This window comes from Acinonyx jubatus, chromosome D4 (genome assembly GCF_027475565.1).
Source record: "Acinonyx jubatus isolate Ajub_Pintada_27869175 chromosome D4, VMU_Ajub_asm_v1.0, whole genome shotgun sequence".
Classification (NCBI taxonomy): Eukaryota; Metazoa; Chordata; class Mammalia; order Carnivora; family Felidae; genus Acinonyx; species Acinonyx jubatus.
The window spans coordinates 84302880-84329768 of NC_069391.1; the positions used below are offsets into that span (position 1 = coordinate 84302880).

Genomic DNA, 26889 nt, shown 5'->3' on the forward strand with positions numbered 1-26889 from the left:
AAAGGAGAGAGAGAAGAGCCCTCTGAGGACATGGGTCAGCATGAACCAAACCCCTCTACATTAAAATGTCTCAGAAGCAAGTAGTGGGGAAAGAAAAGACAAGCAAGATGGCAGGGAAGTAGAAACCAAGTTGCAGAAATAGAAGAAGAGGTTTTAGGAACCCCCACATCTCATGTTGAATTTTAATAGATTCAGCACAAAAAAAAATACCTCATGTGCCTGGAGACAAACCTATACGTACAGACACTTAGAAACCTCCTAATGAAAAAGACAAATCGTCATCCAGTCACGTCCAGTGCACCTGACAAGCCATGCCCAACTCCACAGAGTTTCCCATCAGCATTTACTCACTTTTTCAAATCTTGAGAGAGAGCTAAAGATTACTTGGCATGTGAAGAAAGTCTCTAACGTAAAAGATGAGACATCAAAACAAAGGAGGAAGAAAGGAAACTCAAAAAAAGTTTAATAAAACTGTGTAATGACCTCAGAGAGAGAAGCTATTTATCCTTAAAAAGGTCAGGATGCTATTAAGAAAAAGAAATAAGCAGAGATTATTATTAGGATAAGAAAGAGTTGTTAGAAATTTACAGGTGACAGCTAGTTATATTCATAAATATGAAATTTGTAAAAGATTTGGACAATAAGGAAATAACACCTTTTTCTAAAATATAGAGGAAACCTTGTCTCCCTCTATCTCAAAAATAATAAATATTAAAAAAAAGGGGGGGGTACTTGGATGGCTTTGTCCAACTTTGGTTCAGGTCATGATCTCACAGTCTGTGAGTTCGAGTCCCAGATTGTGCTCTGTGCTGACAGCTCAGAGCCTGCTTCAGATTCTCTGTACCCTTTGTCTCTCAAAAATAATAAACATCAAAAAAATTTTAAATACAGAGGAAACCAGGAGGCCCAACATCGTACTAACAGATCAGAAGAGAAATATTCCAAGGACGTTTGAACGCCATACCCCACACTATCAAGACAGAATGCAAACATTTTCTGAGATGTCTTCTAAAGGATGGTTCCACAAGAAAGAAGGAACGATACCCCAAAAACCTGGAATCGATGCAAGAGGGAGAGGAAGGAAATCTCCTGGACAATAGTGAGAAGAAATCCAGTGTGAGCAGTGGGCATAGGCATAAGTGACAGCAAGCAATTTGGGTGAAACCAGAGGACACACAGCAGAAAGAGCTTTATAAAAACTTTAGGTTGATTTATTTTGAAAGGGAGCAAGAATGAGCACGAGTAGGGAAGGGGCAGAGAAAGAGGGAGAGAGAGAAAATCCCAAGTAGGCTAGCCTATGGAGCTTGAACTCACAAAGTTGTGAGATCATGACCTGAGCCAAAACCGAGAGTCGGACGTTCAACTGACTGAGCCACCCAGACGTCCCTATAAAAACCTTTAAATACCTGGTGGATTTTCTTGAGCTTGGGAGAGTAGATGTAGGAGGCAGAGGGCCTGGGTTCAAATCCTGACTCTGGCACTTAGGATCTTCTGCTAGTCAATTAGTCTCTGTGCTGTACCTTTCCCATTGATAATGTGGATTGTACTGGGCCCACCTCACTGCGTTACAGTAAAAATTACATGAGTTACTCTACTCACTGTGCTAAAAGGAGTCTGCTTTGGATTCTGTGTCTCCCTCTTGCTCTACCCCTCTCAAATCTTTAAAATATAAAAAATTTGGGTTTGAAATGCTATTTTCTAAAACAAAGTCATGTCAAGTAAGATATTTAAAGGCAGATAACTGATATATAAACAAAGGGATAAATATCCCTTGGGTGCTCTGAAATTAAAGAGTATCGTCCCAAAGATGAGCCAGCAGAATGAGAAAGAAGGCATACAGGTTGCCCATGCAATGACAAAGTTTAAGTGATACCTGATTTTTGTCTGATCTTTGATGTTTCATTTTCTTTTAAGGTTTATTTATTTTGGAGAGAGAGCATGAGAGTGTGAGCAGGGAGGGGCAGAGACAGAGGGAGACACAGGCTCCAGGCTCTGAGCTGTCAACCAAGAGCCCAATGCGGGGCTGGAACTCACAAACTGCAAGATGATGACCTAAGCTGAAGATGGACGCTTAACCCACTGAGCCACCCAGGCATCCTTCCATTTGATGCTTCAAAGCCAAGGTAAGCCCTGAGTACTCTGAGCGCAGGTATCAAAGTGGGCTAGTACTTTTCTACCTCAGTGACCATCTCTGGGGCTTGCCTCCCTCTCTGGCTAGGCTGGTATGTAGTCCTCAGCCCCCACACTGTCCTTAAGGGCTGAATAAAATCACAGGGCTAGCCAGCATGGAGGAAGTCACTTTATTAGGCATTTTCCTGTCTGGGGACACAGGTGTTTGGGTTTCAATGAAGGAACTGAAATTTCCACAGCTGAGCTAGAGACAGCTGCTCCAGAAACCCAGAGGGGAACCATGGAGTCTTGTCTTTTATGCTGTATCTTGGCAATACTCCTTGGTGCTGCTAATGCACCGTGGAGGCCCCGCTCCTTTGTGATGGGCCTGGAGGCGATCATCTTTCCAGCCACGTCAGGCAGAAACCAGGTGATAAAGGCACAGGGACCCCTTGCTCAAGTCACAGAAACACCCAGGCACCAACGGAGGATGAAATCCCACTCAAAATATAGATGAACTGATCTTTGATGGCATGCAAGGGGGAAGTGAGGTTTTTCTTTCCAGAAACAAAATAGGCACAGATAAAATTTTTTGAGACCATCTGAAATTCTGACTAAATAGCCTTGAATGTAGACTGCCCAGGGAAAGTGGTGCTTTCGATAATAACCAGGAGTGCCGAGTTTTGGATTTTAATTCGTTTTTCCTATTGAAATGATTCATCCCAGCCATTTTTTTGGAGAAAGAATTCTTCCTAGGCTAGAGTTATGGTAAAAAGAAGGGGGATTTGGGAACAAATATTTATGAAGTGCCCAGAATGATAAGTGGCCCACATCATCACTTTTAACCAGGAAAAGGCTAATGCTTGGTTGAAAATAACATCGAAAATCACAAGGCTAACGAGCAGTGGAGGTGAGATTCAAATGAGGTTCTCCTGATCTGAAACGGTGCTCTTTCCTTCACACCACGTTCCTTCTCCCAAATCCAGACACAGAGCTTTGTTTGGTCTTCTGCTCTGCCACTAACAAAGATGTTGCAATCCATCCACTCACGGAAGTCAAGTAGGACAGTCCCGTAATTTCCAACCGTGAGAATGAGTGCACTTGTCTCTACTTTATGAATTAAGGTTCCTGCTGTGATGTGTTTCCCCATCTTGCCAAGCTATTTAAAAATCTCCATGATGCATTGCTTCTTATCTTGCCCAGTGAAAGTTGGCAAGCACTGTGATCCTTACTTAATAACTCAGGTTACCCAGGGAATAGCCTGGATTAGAAGCTATGATACCCGAAGCTCATGGATAAGCACTCTGAGTCTCCTGTCTGGACTTGATGAATAATTCAGAGGTCTGTTTGGTGGAAATCCAGTTAGGGGTCTGGCAGATTTGATGGCTTCAGAGCTGTGGCATGGGGAATGCTACTCTTGCCTCGGTGTCCTCCTGGCTCTCTGACTGCTTCTCCTTAGGCCAAGGCCTAATTCCCCTAGCCTTTAAAAGTTGGTATAACACAAGGTTCTGGTCCTGGCCCTCTTCATTCAGCCAAAAATTATGTGAGCTCCCATTACTTGTGCATGGCAATTGCCTGTTGGTGTTCAGGTCTATTTCTGGCTCTTTCCCTGGTGTGGCCTCAGGTCTTGCGACCCAACTGGTCACCTCTCTGGGTAGCCCCCATCCTGTGGTTCTAGCTCCTTCCTTCCCCCATGGTTCCTCCAGCTCCAGGGTTGATGGCAGCTTCCAGATGCTACTGATCTGTGGGTTACCTCATTGCTCCCTGGTTGGCTTTCCAGATCTTCCATCAACTTCTGTATTAAGTCCCAACTGCTTGCAAGAGGCAGAGGACTGTTTTCTTGGTTCTGTCCTGACCCACACAGACCACCTTCTTAGGCACACGCTACAGGAACCGAACGTGATGGGTTGGCAGGAAAGGAATTGATCACAAAAGGTACTGGAGAGATCTAAGAATCTCTGTGAGGGCAAGAGAAGTAGAAGCTTGGAGGTTGCAAGGAAAAGAGCAGGGCTCAAAAATATCCAGGTAGAACCATTCAGGGAAGCCATGTTCTGTGCGTGGTGTTGTGCCTTGAGTGCCGACACTGGATGCTGGAAATGCTCATTCAGGTCGTGGTCTCTGCGACCATCTGTCAACAGAATCAATTCTGGTCTTTTCCTTCTTCACGACATAGGGAATGGAGTACATGCGTCTGATTAGCAGAGTCCAGGTCAAGTATCCATCCGTTGCTGCAAGGTTATCTGACATTTTCAGTTCCCATCATGAGATGGGCTCTTTACAGGCACCAGAATTATCTAGATAGAAGATAAAGATTTGGATGCTGTGTGGACATTTTAGTTTGGGCAGACATTTAGACAAAGATTCAAATGCAATTGGTGGAGTTGGGGGACCCCCCTGAAATCATTGGTTAGGAATTGGGGGGAAGGGGCACCTGGCTGCCTAGGTCAGTTAAGTGTCCAACTCTTGATTTCAGACCAGGTCATGATCTCACGGTTCATGAGTTCGGGCCCCTGTATCGGGCTCTGTGCTGACAGTGTGGATCCTGCTTGGGATTCTCTCTCCCTCCCTCCCCCTTGGTGCTAGTACCTATCTCTCTCTCAAACTAAATAAACTTTAAAAAAAAGAGGGAAAACAGCCAAAGAAGGGTAAATTACTAATCAAGCTATTGCCATGGGGGTAAGTATAATTCCTCAGAGGGGGGTAGGATGTGGGGCAACTGGATGGGGCTTAATTCCTCATCACATCCCCAGGTGTGGTCTGAGTGGGCTTTGGCAGCCAGAGGAGACCTAGACCTTCTGGCAAACAAATGCAGGGTCTGGCAGTAAAAACTTGGGCAGGTGTGAACTGAAAAGGTGAGGGAGGGCATGGGCTGCATCTTTGCAGCCAAGGTCAGCTAGGAACTGCTGAGCATTGAACATACAACAGCAGACAAGAGAGAAACAAGCATTCCCGGCTTCCCTAAGCTGGTGCTCTTGAGATGCAGACAGGTGAACAGGCAAGGGTGGGGGGCACAGCAGCCTTGGAAGCTAGGGCTGGACCTCTGGCCTGTAAGACCCATGGGGATGGGGACAGCACCCTACTCATTTTTGAATCCCGATTGCCTGGAATGCTATCTATTCAATATATGTTTTCTGGCTCAATAATGAACTGCTGGGCACAGCTCTGGGATGTTATATTCATTGTTTTGGTCTCTCACTCTAACCCAACAAGGTAGGTGTGTCACCATTTACATGGAAGAAAGTTAAGGAACTCATAATTATTCCTGTCTCAGCTTTGAGGTAACGACACCAAACAGTTTGCCTGTCCAGCAGGCCCCATTTCCAAGCCTGGGCTCTCCCTATCAGAGAACTGACCTTCTGGGTTGCAAATGGTAACTCTTTGTTGTATATTCCCAGAAGCAGAGTTCTTTGGGAACAGGAACTATGTCTGTTTTGTTGAACACTGCATGCTCAGCATCTGGGCTAGTGCTGACACATGGATGATTTTCTGAATGCCTTGGATAAATGAATAAGGCTCAGTGGTGGTAACTTCACTGGTTACAAATCTAAGAGGTGTTGGACCTGAGGCCCAAACTGGGTACTTTGCTGAGCATTACACAACTTATCTGTATGCCACAGATATGTGGCCACTAGAAAATTTACGTTGGCTTGAAGACTGCTGTTTTAAGGTCAGAATAATGGGACAGGAAGTGTTTGAGGGATGGCCAAGCACAACTCTAGGCCTAAAGGGTGGAGAAGGTTCTTCAAGGACGAGGCCCTATTTCCAAAGCTGTGGCTGGACTGGACAACCTTTAAAATTCCCCATAGATTTACATTCTAAGGTTTTTAACTTACTATCTAGCTAAAAGTCAAAGTGTTTGCTCCAGCACTAAGAACTAATTGAGCTTATTAGCTTACTAAATCAAAATAATTTTAAAATATTGGAGATAAAATATTCATCCAGTACCTGAAGACCCTGTGGAACAGTCATCTCAAACTTTGCACTGTAGGATATACAAAGAGCCACATTCAAAATGGAGGGGAACTGGAAGATCTCTTCTGCCTTATTTATCATGGTCTTATTCTCTTCTTTTTGCAAAATCAACTAGCATGGAATTAATAACTAGTACCAGGGGGAGGGAATAGGAGGTGAGAGATGAACAGGAAATGCAGACAGAATTTACGATGCACACATCCTGATTTTAGCTAAAATGTGTTCCCCCCAAGAAAGTCCACGAATTGAAAAAAAACATGTTAATTATAAAATCTTCAAGCAGTATTATTCAAAAGCCTACATATGGTTGTCCCCAGGAGGTTGTTGGGCAGAACTGAAAGACAGTGGGAACAACAGAGAGAGGTTTCACATAAATTACGATTTTGAGCAGGGTTTCTTTGAAGCATGTAAAATATTTGCATTGGTTTATTAAAAAATTATTCACCTGGGGTGCCCGGGTGGCTCAGTCAGTTAAGCGTCCAACTTCGGCTCAGGTCATGATCTCACTGTTGGTGAGTTCAAGCCCTGCGTCGGGCTCTGTGCTGCTGGTGCAGACCCTTGAACCTCCTTCGGATCCTGTGTCTCCCTCTCTCTGTCCCCAGCTCACTCTCTCCAAAGTAAATAAACATTAAAAAAAAAAAAAGGCAAAAAAAAAATTCACATCATGCAAGTGCTTTGATAGTGTGAACTTTTCTGGTAAACACTGAAGTAGGATCTAATGTCTACTTTAGCTATTCATCTTCTGGGAAAAAAAAATTAGGGCTGTGCCCCATCAGCTTTTAAATGAAAATATATACATGCAGCCAATCAGATTAATAGTCACTCAGTCATCCCTTTGACTGGATCACTGATTCAGAAATTCAGATGTGAACATTAGGGTGTATTTCACACGGTTCTCACCACTTAATTATGTTCCAGGACAGTCCTGCCAGAGTACCCACCGACAGGGTTAAAATGACAACCAAAAGCAAAAGCCCCTTGTCCACAGAGTCAACATTTCACGACTCCCTCAAGGATCTCAAAACATATTCCAAGATATCACCACGAGAATCATGAGCAGGAAAAAGACAGTGAGCATATTTATATGCCTAATTAAGAGAAGGTATGAAAGAGAAATTATGGGGCCCTGATACTCTGTTGACCCTTCTTGTGAGCCCTCATTAATCCCAGAGCCAGATGCATCCTCAGAATCTATCTAAACACATTTCTTCAAAAGGGCACTCCGGACAATTAGGAACAGAACTTTAGAATTCTTTGCTTCCATCACTTAGGGCTGAATGTTTCCAGCCTTGGGTATCTCCCATAGCTATTGTACCCTGGCTGCACTGAGCTAATCACCTCTGCTTGAGTGTGCCAAACAAGTTCAAGCATTTGTGCCTTTGTTTATTCCGTTCCCTCCACCTGGAAGTATCTTTTATCTACTCTTCTACCTGTGGAAATCTTATTTATTCTTTGTGGCTCTACACAACAATTGCCATTTTTGTGAGGCATGCCCCATTGGTGACTTCTAACCAAAAACAATAGTTTATAATTGTTTATTTTAGGAACTCCAGCTGAAAGGGCCTGAAGAATGTAAAAAAAAAAAAAAACAAAACACAAAAACTTGTAGCCAATAATGATAACCATCATCGTATAGAACATTTCTATATGAAAGAAATATTTCAGCCCAAACACAAAGCTAAAGAGGGAAACAGTGATTTGTGAACTGGAATTCTTTTCCCCCATTTCTTTCTCAAAGCTATAGCCTCTACTCTAAAGTGAGTCAATATATAAAAGTTTAGTGGAAACCTGAGTTCCTACTCTAAAATGTTTACCAAGGATAGAAATTGAATCATAATACTATTGTGTCCTGAGCCACAGTAACTTCTATCAAGGCAAAACCCTCTTCACAAAAATTATTTTTGGAGTTAGCAAATATTCTAGTTCAATCGGTCCCAGGCTGGGCTGGTACCCAGAATCATAAGGGGAATTTTCAAGATTCATATGGGCCTGTGAAAGAGCATCTTTGGGGAGTGAGCCCCAAGCTCCCCCTAGGTGAACTGAAGAACCACCAGGCTATCTTCACTGATCATTTTTATAGTTAACTGTCTGAGCTGGGGATATTAGCAATGTTCCTCACAAGTATATGTCAAGGAACAGAAATATCTGGACACAGAATGTTTGAATTCCATTGAAGCAGGGACAGTATTGGCTGTCAGTACACTCATTTTGCTCATTTGGCATTGTAGTTACAGGAGAAAAGGGACTGCTAAAAATGTCAACAAATTTCTGCAAAGCAAAATACTGACTTGTCTTAGCTGAAATACCTCATGGTTGTCTTCAGCTTAAACAAGAAAAGATTGGGGACCAAACTTTGTTAAAATGCCATTTGATTTATCCAGCCATGAACCATTTTGTTTTAAATGTGAATTGCCAAAACAGCTTAGTTTTTGAGACCTCTGTTACACAATGACCTCATCTTCTTATATTAGGAAAGAACTTGGATTGGTTCAGAAGTATAAAATTATAGTAATAGTGTCTTTAAAAATTAAAGTCCCTGAAGGTCTAATACACCGCTGGTTTGGGGCTACCAATCCATACCATAAATTAAGATTCCAATTGAGCAGGCTGCATTAACTGGATGTTTTCTGACAATTCTCTAAGTGCTACTCTATGGGCAATCCATACATATCTGGTAATTACCTGTTAGTCTCCTGTTAATGTGTTCTACTTATGCATGCCCCAGTGGGGAACCAAGGGACACTGAGGATACAAATGAATGAACCAACTCCGACCCTAGTAAGTAGATAACAGGAAGCATGCATTGGACCCTCAAGCACTACATGAAGTTCAACACAGCCTTATCCATCGTGTGGCTGGCAAGCATAAGGACACCTGTATGCACTGAAGAATCTCCTAGCTGTGTTCTTTGAGAAAGCTTAGAGACAACAATTAAAATACAGAGCCCAACCAAGCAAAGGTAGACTTCCACCATCCCGGTCATGAGTTCATCTGTTGTGGTTTTTTTGTTTGTTTGTTTGCTTTTTGCTTAAGCTATATTTGACAGTTCACAGGGAATTTAAAACTCATGGCTCTGCTAGGCATGGGAAATGCAACATGAAAATTTGTTGGGTTTCCCAGCTAAGCACTGACAGCTTACACCGTGCCTTATTTTCGGCGTGAAGAAGTTGCAATGCTCACGTGCAGCTGGGCAGCTGAGAGAATCTGGCTCATTTTCACATTTTCTCTGCAGCTACAGCTGGTACAGATGACATGGAAAAGGTGAGAATTTCTTGGAGCAGGTTGTCTTTTCCAAAAATGGCCACATTAATATTCCAGTCCCACACCTTCCTGCAGAACCTGCGTAGAGAGAGAAGTACAATCTAATTTTCCTCTCCTTGGACCTGGGTGATGCTTTGTGACCCACCCCCACCTCCACCGCGGACAAGAATATGGAGAGGTGATGGTGTAGGGTTTCTAAGGTTAGGTCATAGAAGCTGATATAGCTTCCACCTGGCTCTGTTTTGGGACACTTACCTTGGAGAGACAAATGGCCCCCATTGAACTGCAGTCCCAGCCAACAGCCAGCATCCCCTGCAACACAGGCATGCCCCTTCAGAGAATTCTACTCGGAGCCTTCCAGTCACCCCACCTGATGCCAAAGAGAAGAGACACACTGTGCCCACCACGCCCCACCGCAATTGCAAACCTGTGAGCAACATAAATATCGTCATTAGCTTAAGCAACTGTTTCGGGGTGACTTGTTCTGCAGCAAATTGAATGCTTAGCTTCTGTGAATAGTTGAAGTCACTTCTCACCAGGAAAACAACAGTCATTTATCAGGGATTCACATATTGTGATATGGGACTTGGAATAACGGTCTTATATCCACGATGTGGTCACATCTGGCCAGAATCATGTGAAAGCCATGCTTGGTCACTTGGGCACTGTAAATTCTTTCTTTAAAGGTGATAAAATACATACTTCTAAAAATGCAAATCTTACAGATTTTAAGTAAAAAAGAAAAAGGAATGTCCCTCATCTTTCACACCCTTCTCCACACACTCCCCTGAGCACATCTTAGACTCTTCCCCTGTAGGTCATGAGCTTCTTTTTAGTATGCTGTCCAAGCAAGCCTAATGATGATCAAGATAGGAACATGATGATGGTGGCCAGTTTCTATGTGCCAGGCACTGCAGAACTTGGGGAGCTTGAAATTGGCCATGGTGGGAGTATTTAGAGCATAGGCATTGCAAAATATGAAACATCAGAGCTTTTGGTTCAAAAAAACCAGTTGTTAAATTTACCATCAGGGGGGCGCCTGGGTGGCTCAGTCGGTTAAGCGTCCGACTTTGGCTCAGGTCACGATCTCACTGTCCGTGGGTTTGAGCCCCGCGTCGGGCTCTGGGCTTACTGCTCACAGCCTGGAGCCTGTTTCAGATTCTGTGTCTCCCCCTCTCTCTGACCCTTCCCCGTTCATGCTCTGTCTCTCCCTGTCTCAAAAATAAATAAAACGTTAAAAAAAAAATTTACCATCAGGGACCATGTTTCTCTCTGCTAATTAATACATCTCCAGCACCTAGGACAGTGTCCAGCACATGGAAGGCTCTCAATATGTGTTTGCTGACTGAATGAATGAATGTTCTAAGTGCAGGCTCAGACAATATTCCTGCTGATGCACTTCTAAAATGAATGTGACCTATCAGTGTTATGAATGAGCATGCTTCTAAAATGCAACTTCTGATTATTCATTGTTTTCAGGCATTTCCCTGTTTGCATAATTGGATTACTCTCTCTGTGGGTCAACAGAGCCAGGGACGTAGCTGAAGCGTGCAATTCACAGGGACGCACAGTGCCCCAATAGTCAACTTGTCATGGCAAAAATTAATTCAAACTCCCTAACCAAAAAGTATCATCCTTTTCATCTCTTTTACCAGCTTTTGTCATACTCCAATGTTTTTTTTTTTTTTAGGAGTGATCTAGTCAAGAAAAAAAAATTAAAAAGAACATATACAGAAGTACACGTGCACTGTGGGTATATGTGCATGTGCACATGTAGCATGTAGACCTTTTGGGTTGGGTCTACGTACATATTAAAGATCTTCTTTAAACAGAAATGGTGGGAGGATTGGTGAGAGATGGGGAAGAATGTGTGAATAATGAAATATAAAAGTGAGAGCAATCCAGGCCTTGTCTGTCAGAGGAAGGAAATTAGATCTGCAAAATGGTTGCCTCCAAAATTAACTACTCAGATAAACAGAAGCAACATATGCACTTGAGGCATAAAAGACCCAAGGCAATGTGGGAATGATCAGGTGGGGACAAAGGCTTTCCCCAAGAGCAACACCATGGACATTATTTAACCATCATGATCTGCTCCAGGTCTCGGGTCACTGACAATAATTATGACTTGTAGAATGACAGACGTCTACATGGCACTTCCCCAAATTCCATCTCCGCTTGAAATGCAAATGCTTTCCAAAGCAGATTTATATTTTCAATTAACCTTCTTGTCGGTTCCAAGAAAATCTTTGGGGGCAGGCTGGACATGAAGGATTGTGGTATTGGTACTGGTTTACTCACCAATGACTCTTTAACGCCGATGCGTGCCAGTGATGGGCTAACAAATGGACATCTCCTTGAATTCTTTTTTTCCTTCCTTTTTTTAAAAAATTCCAGGAAATATTAGGAATCTCAGTTCAGTTTCTATGAAAAAAACTAAGGGCATTATAAAAAATGTTGTGGCTTTGGTGAGTCATACATCACTACTGGAAAGCAGATATTCTGTGATTCCTTGCTTTTGAGAACTATCGATAATTTCCACCACTGACAACACAGCCATCTTGTAGCATTTCCAAAAGAAAGGACCCTGGAAAAATTCACACAAGTCAGGAGAAATCTTTATATTCCCCCTGTAGAAATCAAAGAGAATGAAATTAAGGGAATGTCTAAGAACATTTCTTGCATGACAAAGCCTTTTCAGATCAGCAAAATAAATTAACTTACCAAGAAATCTTAAATGAAAGAGTAGAAAAATCAAAGCAGGGCCCAATGCATGAGTCCAAGGATGACTCAATATTAGAAAAACCTATTAGTATAATTCACTCATCTACAAGTCAAAAGAGAAAAAACAACTTCTCCTCCTCTTCCTCCTTTTCCCCTTGCCTTCCCAAATAGTTCAGCCCAAAAACTATTAGCTGAGTCTCAGAAGTGGGAGTGTGTTGGGAAGTGAGTGGTGTGAGGCAAGTGTGCACAGGGGAAGGTCAGCGGTGATGGATAGACGATTGGTTTTACCCAAGGGTTTGATCACACAGGTAACTATCTTAAGGATATGAGAGGGCAGGTTTTTTTTTTTGTTTTTTTTTTTTGTTTTTTTTTTTTTGTTTTTACTTCCAGGGAAGGGAGTTATAAACATGGAAAGGGAGAAAACTACAATCTACCTATGCAACTGGATTGGAGTAAATCTATCATGCTGAACTCAGAGGTTTCTATGGATGGATGGATGGATGGACAGAAGGATGGATGGACAAATGAGAAAATACATAGACATACATGTACATGTAAGCATACATATATTCTCTAGCTCTGTTCACTAAGACGGGCTTACAAGCAGTGACACCCAAAGAGTAGTCAACAGGCCAAGATGATGGAGGACTCTAGCAGAAGCAGAAAATCAACAGCCAAGTAGGTAATAGGCCCATCTTACTCTCTGATGTTTAGACAAAGCAAGACTGCTGTGCTCAATTACAGGAGGTACATTTAAAGAACAGATTCCCAGGACAGCCCAGAGGGTCCTATGATTAACAGCGAAAGGAGATGAGATTTAATGTACTGAAAAGAATTCAGGGAAATATAAAAATACTCTTCAAATTTCCAAATGGCTGTCATGAGAAAGAGAGATCAGGTTCATTATCTCCGTGGTTCCAGAAATAGAACAAGGACCAATGCATAGAAATTTCCCAGATAGTGTCTAGGGACAAGAAAAACTGTTCCAACAATTAGACTTACTCCACAAAGGAGGAGGAGGTGAATCACGCGATAGGTCTTCCCTCAGAGGCTTCTAATGACTCATCAGGGCTGTTGCAATGCAATTTCCAGCCGTGGGTAAAGATTTGTACTAAATTGACTCTGAAGACTTTGTAACTCAAAGTGAGGTCCATGGACCAGTAGCACTGACATGACCCGGAAGCTCAAAAAAAAATGCATATTGTTGCTTCCACCCCTAAACCTAATGAATTAGAACCAGTATCTTCGCAGGATCTGTTTGATTCACGTGCACGTTAAAGAGTGAGAAGCAGATGTTGAAGATGTCTTGTCACTCTCCAGCTTCTCCATCCACTTAGGTTTTCAGTCTCCTTTGGTACTCCTCTTTCACCCTGCATGACCTACTAAATGTCCATTTAATAATTAGTTATTAAAGGCAGAAGACCTGAGGGTGATTTGGGATAGAGTGGATATAATGAGCTTCCCAATTAGTGTAATCTGATAAATGATTATACAGTTGACCCTTGAATAATGGCAGGGGTCAAGAGCAACAACTCTCCGTGTCAAAAAGCCATGTATAACTTCTGACTCCCCCCAGATGTGTCTAATAGCCTGTTGACTGGAAGCCTTACAGATAACCTAAATAGTCAATTACCACATATTTCATGTATGTATTATATACTGTATTCTTAAAGTAAGCTAGAGAAAATATTAAGAAAATCTTAAGAGCAAATACATTTACAGTACTGTACTGTAAAGAAATCTGCATGTAAGTGGACCAGTGCAGTTCAAAGCTGTGTTGTTCCAAGACCAATTATATTCCTTATTGGTGGGAATTTGGGGGTGGGAGGTAGTCCACTGAAGGTCACTGACATAGAGATGGGTGTGAATGCAGTCATGTATACTCTCCTTGGACCCAATGAATGAGAGCATACCAAAAGCTCTCACCTTCCTCTAGGTTTCTCATTCATTAGGTCTACACTTGAAGCAGAAATGTGAGCCTGCTATCCACTCTCCAGGACTGTGTACAGAAGGGAAAATAACATCCTGCCTTCCGAGTAGCATACGTGCATGCCTTAGTTTTATCTTCCAGGATCGTCTTATTCTTGTAGAGACAGAAACCTCAAACTTTCAACAGCCAATAGTTCACACAACTTCAGACAAAGAGTGGACACATAGTCAGACCTCATGCGTAAGACAAGAACCAGGGCATTTAATGACGACTAGATGTTAAATGGTAGGAAGACAGGCCTCACTTCTCAGGCAGCTTCATCATCTTCCAGTCCCCAGCTCCTAACACTTTAGGCTGTATAACAACCAACTGTTCCCAGGGCTCCTCCCCAATGGCACACTTTCCTTGGGCCTTCCTGTCACCTCCATCTAGAATATCCTCAAGCTGTGTCCTTGCCTGGGTAACCTCTGCTCATCCTTCCAGACTCAGCTCAGGATGCATCTGGTCCTCCAGGAAGCACTCCTTTACCCCCTGACATGCTGCCCTTCTGAGTTGGTTCCCACAGCACCCTCTATCACCGTAGACCATTGCCATCTAACAGAAGCGCAACAGGGGCTGCATAAATTTAAGTTTTCTAGTACTACAGTTTTTAAATTAAAAAAAATTTTTTTTGAGAGAGAGCGTGTGCACGTGAGGAGGGGAGGGGCAGAGAGAGGGTGACAGAGAATCCTAGTCCTGACACAGGGCTCAAACTCATGAACCACGAGATGACGACCTGAGCAGAAATTGAGAGTTGGCTGCTTAACTGAATGAGCCACCCAGGAGCCAATAATAATAATAATAATAATAATAATAATAATAATAATAATAAATATATATTAATAATATATAATAATAATATAATATTATATAATAATAATAATATAATAATAATAATAATAATAATAATAATAAAGAAGAAGTTTAACTGTCACTATTTGTAGATGATATGATGCTTTACATAGAAAACCCTAGAGACACCACTAAAAAAACTTACCAGAATTCTGCGGACTGTCAGCACAGAGCCTGCTTGAGATTCTCTCTATTCCCATCTCTCCCTGCCTCTCCTCTGCTTGCACACAGGCTCACTTTCGCGCTCACTCTCAAACAAACATTTAGAAAAAAGGAATTCCGTAAAGTTGCAGGAGGCAAAATAATACCTGGAAATCAACTGCATTTGTTTTTTTTTTTAATTTATGTTTAATGTTTATTTATTTTTGAGGGAGAGAGAGAGAGACAGAGACAGACAAAGAGAGGGAGACACAGAATCCAAAGTAGGCTCCAGGCTCTGAGCTGTCAGCACAGAGCCCAACACAGGGCTTGAACCCACAAACCACAAGGTCATGACCTGAGCTGAAGTCATTCGCCTAACCGACTGAGCCACCCAGGTGCCTCAGTTGCATCTCTATACAGGAAATAACAGAGAGCAAAATTAAGAAAACAATTCCATTTACAATCGCACCACAAAGAATAGAACACCTAGGAATAAATTTAACCAAGGAGGTGAAAGACCTGTACTCTGAAAATTATAAAGGTTGATAAAAGAAACTGAAGATGACACAAGTAAATGGAAATGACACAAATACGCTCCTGGATTGGGAGAACCAATATTATTAAAATACCCATAATGCCCAAAGTAATCTACAGGTTCAGTGTAATCCCTATCAAAATACCAACCTCATTTTTCACAGAAAAAATAATACTAAGATTTGTCTGAAGCCACAAAAGACCCCAAATAGCTGAGGCAATCTTGAGAAAGAAGAATAAACCTTACCACATTCCCAGATTTCAAGATATAATACAAAGCTCTAGTAATCAAAACAGTATGGTACTGGCACAAATACAGACACATAGATGAATGTAACTGAATAGAGAGTCCAGAAATAAACCCACAGTTGTGTGGTCACTTAATCTACAATAAAGGAGGCAAGAACATACAAGGAGGGAAAGAGAGTGTCTTTGATAAATGGTGTTTGGAAAACTGGACAGCTACTTGCTGGACTGCTTACGCCATACAAAAATAACTCAAAATGGATTAACGACCTAAATGGGAGACTTGAGACCATAAAACTCTTAAAAGAAAAAAGGCAATAATATCTTTGAGATTGGCCTTGGCAACATTTTTCTAGATCTGTCTCCTCAGGCAAGGGAAACAAAAACAAAAACAAACTATTGGGAATACACCAAAATAAAAAGCTTTTGCACAACAAGGAAAACCATCAACAAAACAGAAAGGCAAACCACTGAATGGGAGAAAACATTTGCAAATGACATATCCAATAAGGGTTAATATCCAAAATATACAAAGAACTCATGCAACTCAACACCAAAAGACCTCAAATAATCTGATTTAAAAAAGGGCAGAGGATGTTAAGAGACATGTTCCCACAGAAGACCTACAGATGGCCAATAGACACACAAAGAGTTGCTCAACATCACTTATCATCAGGGAGATGCAAATCAAAACCACAAAAAGGTATCACCTTATACCTAACAGAATGGCTAGAATCAAAAAGGCAAGAAATAGCAAGTGTTGGTGAGAATATGGAGAAAAAGGAACCCTTGTGCACTGTTGGTGGGAATGTAAACTGATGCAGCCACTGTGGAAACCAGTATGGAGGTTCCACAAAAAATTAAAAATAAAAACCCTATATATCCAGTAATTCCACTACTGGGTGTTTACCCTAAGTAAAAGAAAACACTGATGTGTAAAGATATATGCATCCCTATGTTTATTACAACATTATTTACAATAGCTAAGATGTATAAGCAACCTAAGTGTCCACTGATAGATTAATGGACACATAACATGTAGTATGTGTGTGTGTGTGTGTATGTATATAAATGTGTGTATATACATGAATATATATACATATAGCAACATATGGTCCTAAATATACAACATAGATGGTCCTAGAGAGCATATGTTAGGTGAAATAAGTCAGAGAAAGACGAATACCATATGATTTCAGTTATATATGGAATCAACAAAAAGGGAATAAACAGCAGAAATAGACCGATAAATGGGTAAAGGGGTGGTAGGCACAGGCTTCTAGTTATGGAATGCATATGTCACAGGGATAAAAGGTACAGCACAGGACATGTAGTCAGTGGTATTGTGATAGCATCATATGGTGACCGAGTAGCCATACTTGTGGTGAGCACGGCATAATGCAGAGACGTAGACTTGTTGAAACACTACATTGTGCACCTGAAACCCATGTAACATCGTGTGTCAACTGGGCTTCAATAAAAAAAATTAATCACGTATTTAACCCAGCATACCCCAAATGTTATTTCAACAGGTAATCAAGACTATACTAACAAGTAAGACTGAGCTACTCAGGCTCCCCTATACCAACCATTATTAATTAGATATTTTACATTCTCTTTTCAAACCAAGTCTTCAAAATCCAGTATGTAGTTTATATGTAGAGTACATCTCAATTTAGTTTCAGCAGCTGCATGCAGCTGGTGGTGAGTGTATAGGGCAGCCCAGCCTTAAACCGAAATCATCCACTTACAGGTTTGCCTTCCCTACTAGAAGGTAAGCTACCCAAGGGCAAGGTCAACATCTTACTTGTAGTATCATCAGTGTCCTATCAGTCCCCAGCATGTACTGAGCACTCAGTAAATGTTTACTAAACTAGAGTGACCTGAAGGTATCTTGAGAACAAGTAGAATTTCAGCAGCTGCTCAAATCAAAATATATACTTGTAACAATTACAACAATAAGAATAATAGCTAATATTTTATCTTGGACCATGTTCTGTGCTATCTATCTACCTACCTGCCTACCAAGAAGGCTTCACACCTAGTGTGGAGCACAAGGTGGGGTTGAACTCAAAACCCTGAGATCAAGACCTGAGCTATGATCAAGAGTTGATGCTCAACTGACTGAGCCACCCAGGTGCCCCTGTGCTCTTTAGATACTTTATCTCCTAGAGCCCTCCCAACAACCCCAAATAACTATTTGCATTATTACTTCTACTTTATGGGTAAAGAAACTTGCCCCAAATCATATAGCTGCTAAGTGGAAGAATGAGGACTTCTGGAAATCATTCTGGAAAACAGTGGAAATGGCCAGTAGACACACACACACACACACACACACACACACACACACACACACAAAAGAAAAAGTTTAAAAGAATTTATTTGCAGATGGGATAAACCTGCTCCAGTAGGTAAGCCTTCTCTGGAGTCTCCTTCACGAGCCCCCACTGGCATCTTCTCTGGGGCTCAGTGATCTGCTGAATTTTGCCCTATACAGGGTGTGCCATTCTCCAAGGTTTTCAACCAGCCTTATCTGTCTTCAGATTTATCTGTCTCCTATTTGCCTTCTAAGTTGTGTGCATTCTACCTGTCTTGTCAAACAGGCAGAGATTTCCGCAAACGACTTTAGTGAGTCAAGTCACCTTTCTCAGTGCTCATCCTCTCCCAGTGTACGAGGCAGAGGGGCATACCCTGCTTCCTTGCACCCCCTCTCCCCAGAGGGCCCCCCAGCCCCACTGCCCTGGCCTGAGCACGAGGGAAGCAATCCCTGCTGATGTGTGTTTTTGTTTAGGGAAGTAGGCTCAACTGTGCTGAAGAAAAATGATGCAGATTTTAAATTTTGGGGATGGGGGGTGATGTGTGCCCCCAAATCCCATTATCTCTAAACCACAGGAACCAGAACCACATCTGGCAAAGGAAATAAAGCCAGAGAGGTAAGGAAAGAATAGATTAAGAGAAGCCTTGAAAACAGGCTGGCATTCGGACGTGGTGGAGAATGAAGATCCCCAGAGAGTTTCTCAGCATGGGTGTGAGGTGATGAAAACAGTGATTAAGGAAGATGAAATGCAGGCAGGACGGATTGCAGGGAGGGGCTGGGATCTGAGAGGAGGCAGTCATGCAGGCGGAGGAGACAGAGAGCAAGTCTATGAAGAAATCTATGAGTCTACATCAATTACCATCTGCCCACCCCAAAGTCACTTTACTACCAACTTACTACCAGGCTTTTTTTTTAATGCCTTTACTATTATTGGGAAGGCAAAAATAAACCTGTGAGGAGCTCAAGAGTTTCATTAAACTGATAATAAAATTCCGTCTCTGCGAATACAATGATTAACCATACGTGTACCCCGCTGAGCGAATGAGCCTTACTGTGAGCATGTGCGACACTCGGTGTGGCAGAAATGGAGCTCAGAAAAATGTATCTTAGGCCCTTGGTCATCACAGAATCCATAAGCATGATGAAAACAGAAGTTTATTTTAGAGCAGCCCCATGTGGGTGAAGCCCCTATGACAGAAGAGAAATGGTAGCCCCATCTGGAGTGTCCCGAGTCACTGCCCTCCAGGACCTACCACACCCTGTCCACACCAGCTCCTAGAGTGACAGGAGGGACAGGCCAGCTCTTAGGCGGGCCAGCACTGCTTACCAGAACTGTATACCCCAAACCGTCATGTTCTTTAGTTCTGGTTGCAAGTTGAAACGGTCCAGGGATCCCAAAGTTATTTTGATTCAAGTTTAGATCTGGAAAGAGCCGTAGAGAGCATCTAAACCCATCACTTAAGAATATTTTCAAGCTGGGGCACCTGGGTGGCTCCAGTGGTTGAACATCCAACATGATCCCATGATTTGTGAGTTCAGGTCCCACTCTGGGCTCACTGCTGTCAGCGCAGAGCCCGCTTCAGATCCTCTGTCCTCCTTTCTCTGCCCGTCTCCCACTTGGACTCCCTCAAAAATAAACATTAAAAAATATCTATTTTCAAGCTGCACACCTTCCCCCGCCCATCTACTCATTCTGTCCCCTTCCCTGCTCTGATGCCCACCCCCAGTTTACACACCCTATGGCAGTCCCTGAAATCTTCCCCGGGACCCTGGGGCTGAAGAGAAAGCAGTTTGCAAAATACTGAAAAGTCCAGTATTTTTGTTTTGTTCTGGCATCTTGTGACATATGAAAAATTAAAGCTCAGGAAATTAAAACAGGACTTCCATTTCTAAACATACGACACATAAAATAACCCTAAAAGCCTCCTTCTAGAATGCTAGAAAGCCTCCTTTAGCTGGAGTGCTAGCTATATGCAAATGTCCATTTCAGGGCATAAAAAGAACTCATAAAGGCATCAACTCCTCACTTTGAAAATGGGTCTAACCTATGATCCAGTAATTCCATGTGTAGGTACAGGTCCCAGAACAGGGTTTACCCAATTCTTAGTGGAAACGGGGGTCAGAGGATCACTTTAGTAAATTGCAACCAGGATATTTTTTTAGACCAGCCTAAACTGGATTATACCTGAATACAAAATAAGGGTCTCATTTTGAGGAACTTTTATTCCACATATATGTGCGCGCACACACAAACACAGCCTGTGCATGTGCAGGGTTTACATGTAAAGTATGTCCTTAACTGTGGGTGTAGCCAAAATATTTTGAAAAAATGCTATCTTAGAGAACTTGTATGTGAGTGTAGGAAATGGGTAAGGACACTCACTGAAGCGTCGTTTATAATGAAAGTGCAAAATTCAAAGCAATCTAACTGCTCAACAAGAGAATGGTGGTCTGTTCACGAAACACTATAGCAAAGAGCAGTTAAAATGAATGGGCTAGAGCTATGTTGCTGACGTCTAATGCTAAATTAAAAAAAGAACAAGTCGCAGAATATATACAGCGTGTTTCCTTTCATTTAAAGTTTTCAAACATGCAGAATGTACACAGCAGCCACAGCTGAAAGATGTAGGTGTCTACAGAAGAAGTAGGCAAGTCTGCAGGTTTAAGGCAGCATTTATCTTGGGGGCAGGAGGAAGGCAAAGAGGATCAAGGAGGAAGCCACATAGAACTCAGCCAGGTCTGAAGTGAGCTGGTCAAAACGTCAGGATAGCCCGGGACTCAATGGTGGCACACAGGTTTGTTACTGTGTTGGTCCTATGCTTTTGTTGATTTAAAGAGAAATGTATTTGTAGGGGTGTCTGGGTGGCTCAGTCAGTGAAATGTCCAACTTTTGGTCTTGGCTCGGGTCATGATCTCGCGGTTCGTGGGTTTGAGCCCCCTGCATCAGGCTCTGCATGGACAGTGTGGAGCCTGCTTGGGATTCTCTGTCTCCCTCTCTCTCTGCTCCTCTCCCGCTGCTCACTCTCTCTCGAAATGAGTGAACAAACATGAAAAAGACGTACCTGTCAGTCACACGTACTCACCAAGACCAGACGGCTGACGGGTGGTAGGGTCACCTGGAAGAAACCCAGGGCAGGACCCTGGCTCCCAATCCGGTTGTCTTTCCACACAGCTCCCAGTTCATGATCTGTTTGCGAATGAAGGATATGCATCATTTTGGTCCTTATCTACGTAATTTATTTTTACCTGAGAGATACTGTTCCCTGCAGCCCACCAAGGCCACATCTGCTCTGGCCGGAGATAGCACATAGTGCACTCACTATGTGAAGCTGAGCGGCTGATTCATAGTTTGCATCTTGGCTCTGTTTCCCAGCCTCACTCGTGCATTACCAAAAAAAAAAAAAAAAAAAAAAAAAAAAAAAAAAAAAAAAGGTAAGCCACTGAAAGGTCAGTAGAGAGATAATCTAAACAAAAAAGTATAAGCAAAAAAAAAAAAAAGAGAGAGAAAGAGAGAAACACAAAGGGGGGAGGGAGAATCAGTTCTGTGTGAGGAAATACACAAATTCACAGGTAGCGATCAAATTAAAGAATATTATTGAGAAAACTTAAGCAAACAGGGGATGTATTTTAGATGACAGGACTAACTTGAAACAGTACCCTTTTTACAGCCTTTAGGCATGAATACACAATCTAATAGCAGTGGGTTCATTAATTTTTTTCCTAGTCTACAAAAACCAGACGAAGGATACCTTGCCAAGGACCGGAGGATCGTACGCAGCGATTGATCGTGCTTTGCAAAAGTTCAGGGCACTGGTTTTTATCACTGGATCTTTCCAACTCTTCAAGTTACATAAGAGGCTCTGACTTCTCTTTATTCTGTAAGCAATATAATTCCAGGCAAGCTTTAGCCTCTCCGGTGGGTGAGCCAGAAACTTCTGCTGTTGGAGGGGTGACAGTGACAGAAAAAGAAAATACCCTTGTAGTAGAGGGCCTGGAAGAGATCACTCTCCAGAGTCAAGCTGTGAAGTGCACATGACTGTGTCTTATAGATACTTCTCACCCTGGGATGTCTACCAGTCATCAGGAACTGTGAACACACTCTTCGTACCGCTGGAGAAAATGCAGAATTCTGTAGCAGAGTTGCTTCTGTTGTGTGGAGAGCAAATGGGGGCAACAATGGACATTTACTGAGCACATGCCTTTTCTGAATGCTTTACCTCTTTCACCTACCTTCCCAGGAAGGTACTACTGCTAGCCCCATTGTATAGCTCCGAAAATTGAGGCAGGGCTAGGTTAAGTGATGGATGCCTCCAGTCACCTGAAGTGCTGGAACTGAGCCCGCTGGTTCTAATGGACTGGGCTTTTACATGCCACACTGTGTCCGGGAGGTGGCATTTAACCAAGCTATTGAGATGACAGCACCAAGTTACGTTAGGATCCGTGGGGGCCCTGCCTCAGATCTGGGGGCTGGAAGAGGGAAGTGTCCACCCGCCAAGGTAAGGGGTGGTTCACTATAAGTCACAGCCTCTCCTTAGAGCTCTAGCACCTGAGAACACCGGCTGTGCACCCCATGCTGCCTGAGTTACGGCTAATTTCTGTTTTGCCCCTCCCCCACCAAGGACAAAAGTAGAGATGGACTTGGGAGGACCATTAAATAAAAACCAAGCTGGAGTTGAGTTTTGCCACCTACTAACTAAATGGAGTCATCCCCCTCACTTTCCTGGCCTGTGAAATGAGAAAATGGCCACCACATAGGATGGGAAGTCAAACCAGGCAGAGGCATGGGGAGCTTTATACACGGCGTTGATGCGTGAGGTTGTATTCTTTGTTCCCTTAAGTCACGGCGAATGTTACAACAAGATGCTGTAAACATCTGAGAAAGATGCTTGTGGGTCCCAAACGGTCTTTCTCCGTAGTGTGAATATTAACCTTGGTCGGGCCATTCCCCCTTTATCCCCATCTGTAAGAGGAGGGGTATTAATCACCAAAGTGTCTTTCAATTTTGGTATTTTGGGATTGGTCCCAGATCTAGGAGAAGTGAACCAGGTTTCAAAATGGTAGTTTGGGCACTTGCTCACCAGCTTGCCCTCCTAAGGTGAACAGTCATCACAATCCTGGGGTCCCGCTAATGACACAGGGCCCTGGAAGAAACCTAACAGCCCAGGGAGATTGCGACAGTGGTTCTCATTGCCCCCAAGTTCAAGTGTTAGAGAAAAGAGAACTGGATTCTCTACCAGAACTAGGTGAATATCTGGTTCCTCAGGCAACCTGCCACTTTTGTTCTGGATACTGACAGATACATGAGGTCCGGAGTGCAGTGCAGGAGGACCTGTGAGGAAGCTTCTAGCCCTGTGACCTCAGGGGACTGCTTTACTGATAAGTATCCCTTGAAAATGATGTCAGGTCTGGTTAAGTGTCCGACTTCGGCTCAGGTCATGATCTCGCAGTTCCTGAGTTCGAGCCTCACATCAGGCTCTGTGCTGACAGCTCAGAGCCTGGAACCTGCTTCAGATTCTCTGTCTCCTTGCTTTCTGCCCCTCCCCAGCTCATGCTCTGTCTCTCTCAAAAATAAAGTGGGATGGGATGGGAGATGGGAGATGGGAGATGGGAAGGGAAGAAAATGATGTCAGGTCTGACCAGCCATGGCAGGCTGGGAGCCACAGCTGGTGGGGAGGGGAAGGTACCAGGCTTCCTACTTCTCTGCATTGGCCTTTCCACAGGGAAACGTCCAGTGTGGTGACGGTAATTCGAGGTGACTGTGGCATGGTGCTGAAGCCGCTATGAGCCCTCTGGATGCTATGCCAGTCTTTCCAGAATGGGGTGGACCCCATTCCAAAGGAAGTCAGGCCCCCGGGGAGCCTCAGTGCTGTGGCCAAGCACAACGGGTCCATTCTCAAAGGGAAAGGACAGCAGTCACTCTGATCACAGTCTATTACACAGACCCTCCCCAGCCATCCCATCCCCCGGGCTCTCACAGCCTGAAGCAGAGGCAATGGGAAAAGTCACCTGTGCCACAGGAAATCCTGTTGGCAGCCTTGAGGTATATCACAAGCCCGAGAATCCAGCGGCCAGAGGGGTTGGCAAGAGATGAACACGGGCAGCCCAGGGGACCTCTGTTAAGGATGCATTCTGTGTCTCTAGCAGGCATGCTTGCTCCTGCCCAGGACTCTGCACCAGCATCCCTCCCGAAGCCTGGGTCTCTTCTCACACGGCTGGCTCCTTTCTGCAACTCAACTTTCACTTCAAATATCACCATTTCAGGCTTGCCACGCACACACCTTCTATAAATTCCCATCGTGACACCCCTTTCCCATTTCATACAGCACCTCCCGCTTCCTCAAAGGACTCCCTTGGTTTATGATTCTTGTTTAGTGTCTGTTTTCCCTTTAGAATGTCAGCTTAATGAGAGCCAGCACCTTCTCTGTCTTCTCCAGTCTGTCCCCAGTACCTGGAAAAACACCTAGTAGATAGCAAGGGATCAATAAAATCAGTACAATTAGTTAATTAACGAGTTGATTAATTCTATCTAGGACAGGTGTTCCGGGTTCTGCAGCCGCAGCCGTGGTGAGATCTCAAGGCTCCAGATGGCTTTTGTAGACAGTTTTGACTCTCTCTCCCTTAAAGATCTGAGACTCCTGCTCTGATCATAGGGACTTGGCTCCCACCATCTGTATTTATACTAACTAATTTTTCACCTAGAAATGGTTTTGGTTGCAAGTATATTAGGTAAAGTGTACTGTGATTTCAAGTACCAGGGTACCATTTTTCTCGAATAAGCACAAATCAGGAGGTGTTCGGTCCAGTGTCACTGTGGCGGCTTCGCTGTAGAAGGACCTTGCTCTTTCTCCTTTGCACCCTCTGTTCCTAGCACAAAACTTTCATCCGGTGCTTGTCACTTCATGGTCTCAACATGGCTGCTGCATCGCCAGGCATTGGGTCCAAATGCCAGAGACGGGGCAAAGCAAAGGAAGAAAGAGCCATGTCCCATGATTCTGTTGCTCCTTTTTATTGAGAAGACAAAAGCTTTTCCAGCATCCGTATCCAGCCTCTTTCTATTTACATCTCCTACATTAGTCTTGGGTCACATGGCCACCCCTAGACCAGTTACTGACAAAGGGAAATTACATTACTGTGGCTGGTTTAGACTGTCACCATTCATCCCCTGGGGCTGGAGAGAGGACAAATTTCCCTCAAGATCAAAGTATTGCCACTCTCTCCCAAACAAACAGATGTGTCATAGCTAAATGGACCAGAGTGGACGTTTACCCAAAATGAGAGCTGAGCCTCACAAAAACAGAGTTAAAGGCAGATCCCTGGAGCTCTCATGCTTCTGAACTTTCTTAAGATGTGGCTGTTCAAACTGTTTCAATTCCATCATGTGCTCAAATACCTACCCAAAATATTTTCTTTTTCCCTTAAGCTAGCTCAAAATCACTTCTGAGGGTCTTTGTTGTAGCCGCATCTAACTATGAGCATCCTGCCCAATCAGGCTGGGGTGTGTGGCTGCTCTAAGACATCCGACAATCTATTCACACCTCCTTCAACCACGTCGCAGCCCTTTATACCCAACACTCTGCACCTCCGGAGGTGACCCAAACACTTAGACATGATGTCATCAGCCTGACAACCTCCTTCTCCCCCTCTTCACCTTCAGGCAGCTCTGCTGAGGTCCCAAGTATCCGGGGAGGCCTCCTGGGTACATAAGGCCTGCCTTATGTCTGAGGGGTACCAGGCCATTCAGTGGCACCCACCCTGACCAGAGAAGGGACAGAACTGTGAGAGGTCACATCACAAATCTATGACAAAGGCCACAAACACTTCATGCCTTCTGATGGTTATCCCAATACTTTTTTCTTTTGTAAGCCATCTGATTATCCAGTCCACACACACACATACACACACACACACACACACACACACACAGTCATCCACACCCTCACAATAAAGAAAGAACCTAATGAATGAAAAGCCTGGCCAGCCCAGCCTAGTGTTCCATCCCCGCCAACAGCCACAAGGAATCTTTTGTGGGCGCGTATAAGGACTGTCACACGAGTATCTACAGGGATATCTCTGCAAAGCTCTTGCTCGATCATCTACGAACTTATCTACATTCTTTTCCAGTATATACATGGTGCTTCAATAGATCTCTTCAACTTACGTAAATCATAGACAGTATTTCTCAAAAATGTGTTGTGTGCAACTTACAGGTTTTACGTGAACAAATGGTCCCATGATCAGATGACTCTGCAAACACCTGATTAAAGACAGTTAAATGGCTTCTTCATCACAAGGCATCACAAAAGCCTTCAATATTCCAGTATGCATGATGAGTCAACTCTTGGTTCTGGCTTGGGTCATGATCTCACAGTTTGTGGGTTCGAGTCCCATAATGGGCTCTGTGCTGCAGTGCAGTCTGCTTATGATTCTCTTTGTCTCTCTCTTCCCCTCCCCTCTGCTCTATCTCTCTCAAAATAAGTAAACATTTAAAAAAATATTCCGGGGTGCCTGGTTAGCTCAGTCAGTTAGGTATCTGACTTTGGCTCCAGTCATAATCTCACAGTTTGTGAGTTCAAGCCCCACGTCAGGCTCTGTGCTGACAGCTCAGAGCCTGGAGTCTGCTTTAGATTCTCTGTCTCCCTCTCTCTCTGCCCCTCCCCTACTTGTGCTCACTCTCTCTCGCTCTCTCTCAAAAATAAACATTAAAAATTTAAAAAATCCCAATATGCATGATGAATAGCTAAGGGGGGGGGTGTAGAATATG

General features: G+C 43.4%; 1 long non-coding RNA gene across 15 annotated transcripts in view; it reads right to left on the reverse strand.

Annotated features, from left to right (window-relative positions):
- The window catches only part of LOC106968183 (uncharacterized), a 66421-nt gene that overhangs the window by 34630 nt on the left and 4902 nt on the right, over positions 1-26889 (reverse strand). For 5 of the 15 annotated variants that reach the window (XR_008291288.1, XR_008291281.1, XR_008291282.1 and 2 more), the window contains exons 2-7: positions 21878-22274; positions 21212-21315; positions 19613-19754; positions 11644-11929; positions 9598-9712; positions 6527-9420 (exon numbers count right to left, since the gene is read on the reverse strand). This is a non-coding gene — a long non-coding RNA (uncharacterized LOC106968183). Of the gene's footprint in view, positions 1-2284; positions 4404-6526; positions 9421-9597; positions 9770-11643; positions 11930-19612; positions 19755-21211; positions 21316-21877; positions 22275-26889 lie in introns of those variants that run through there. The other 10 variants (XR_008291292.1, XR_008291290.1, XR_008291283.1 and 7 more) reach the window with 10 other exon arrangements.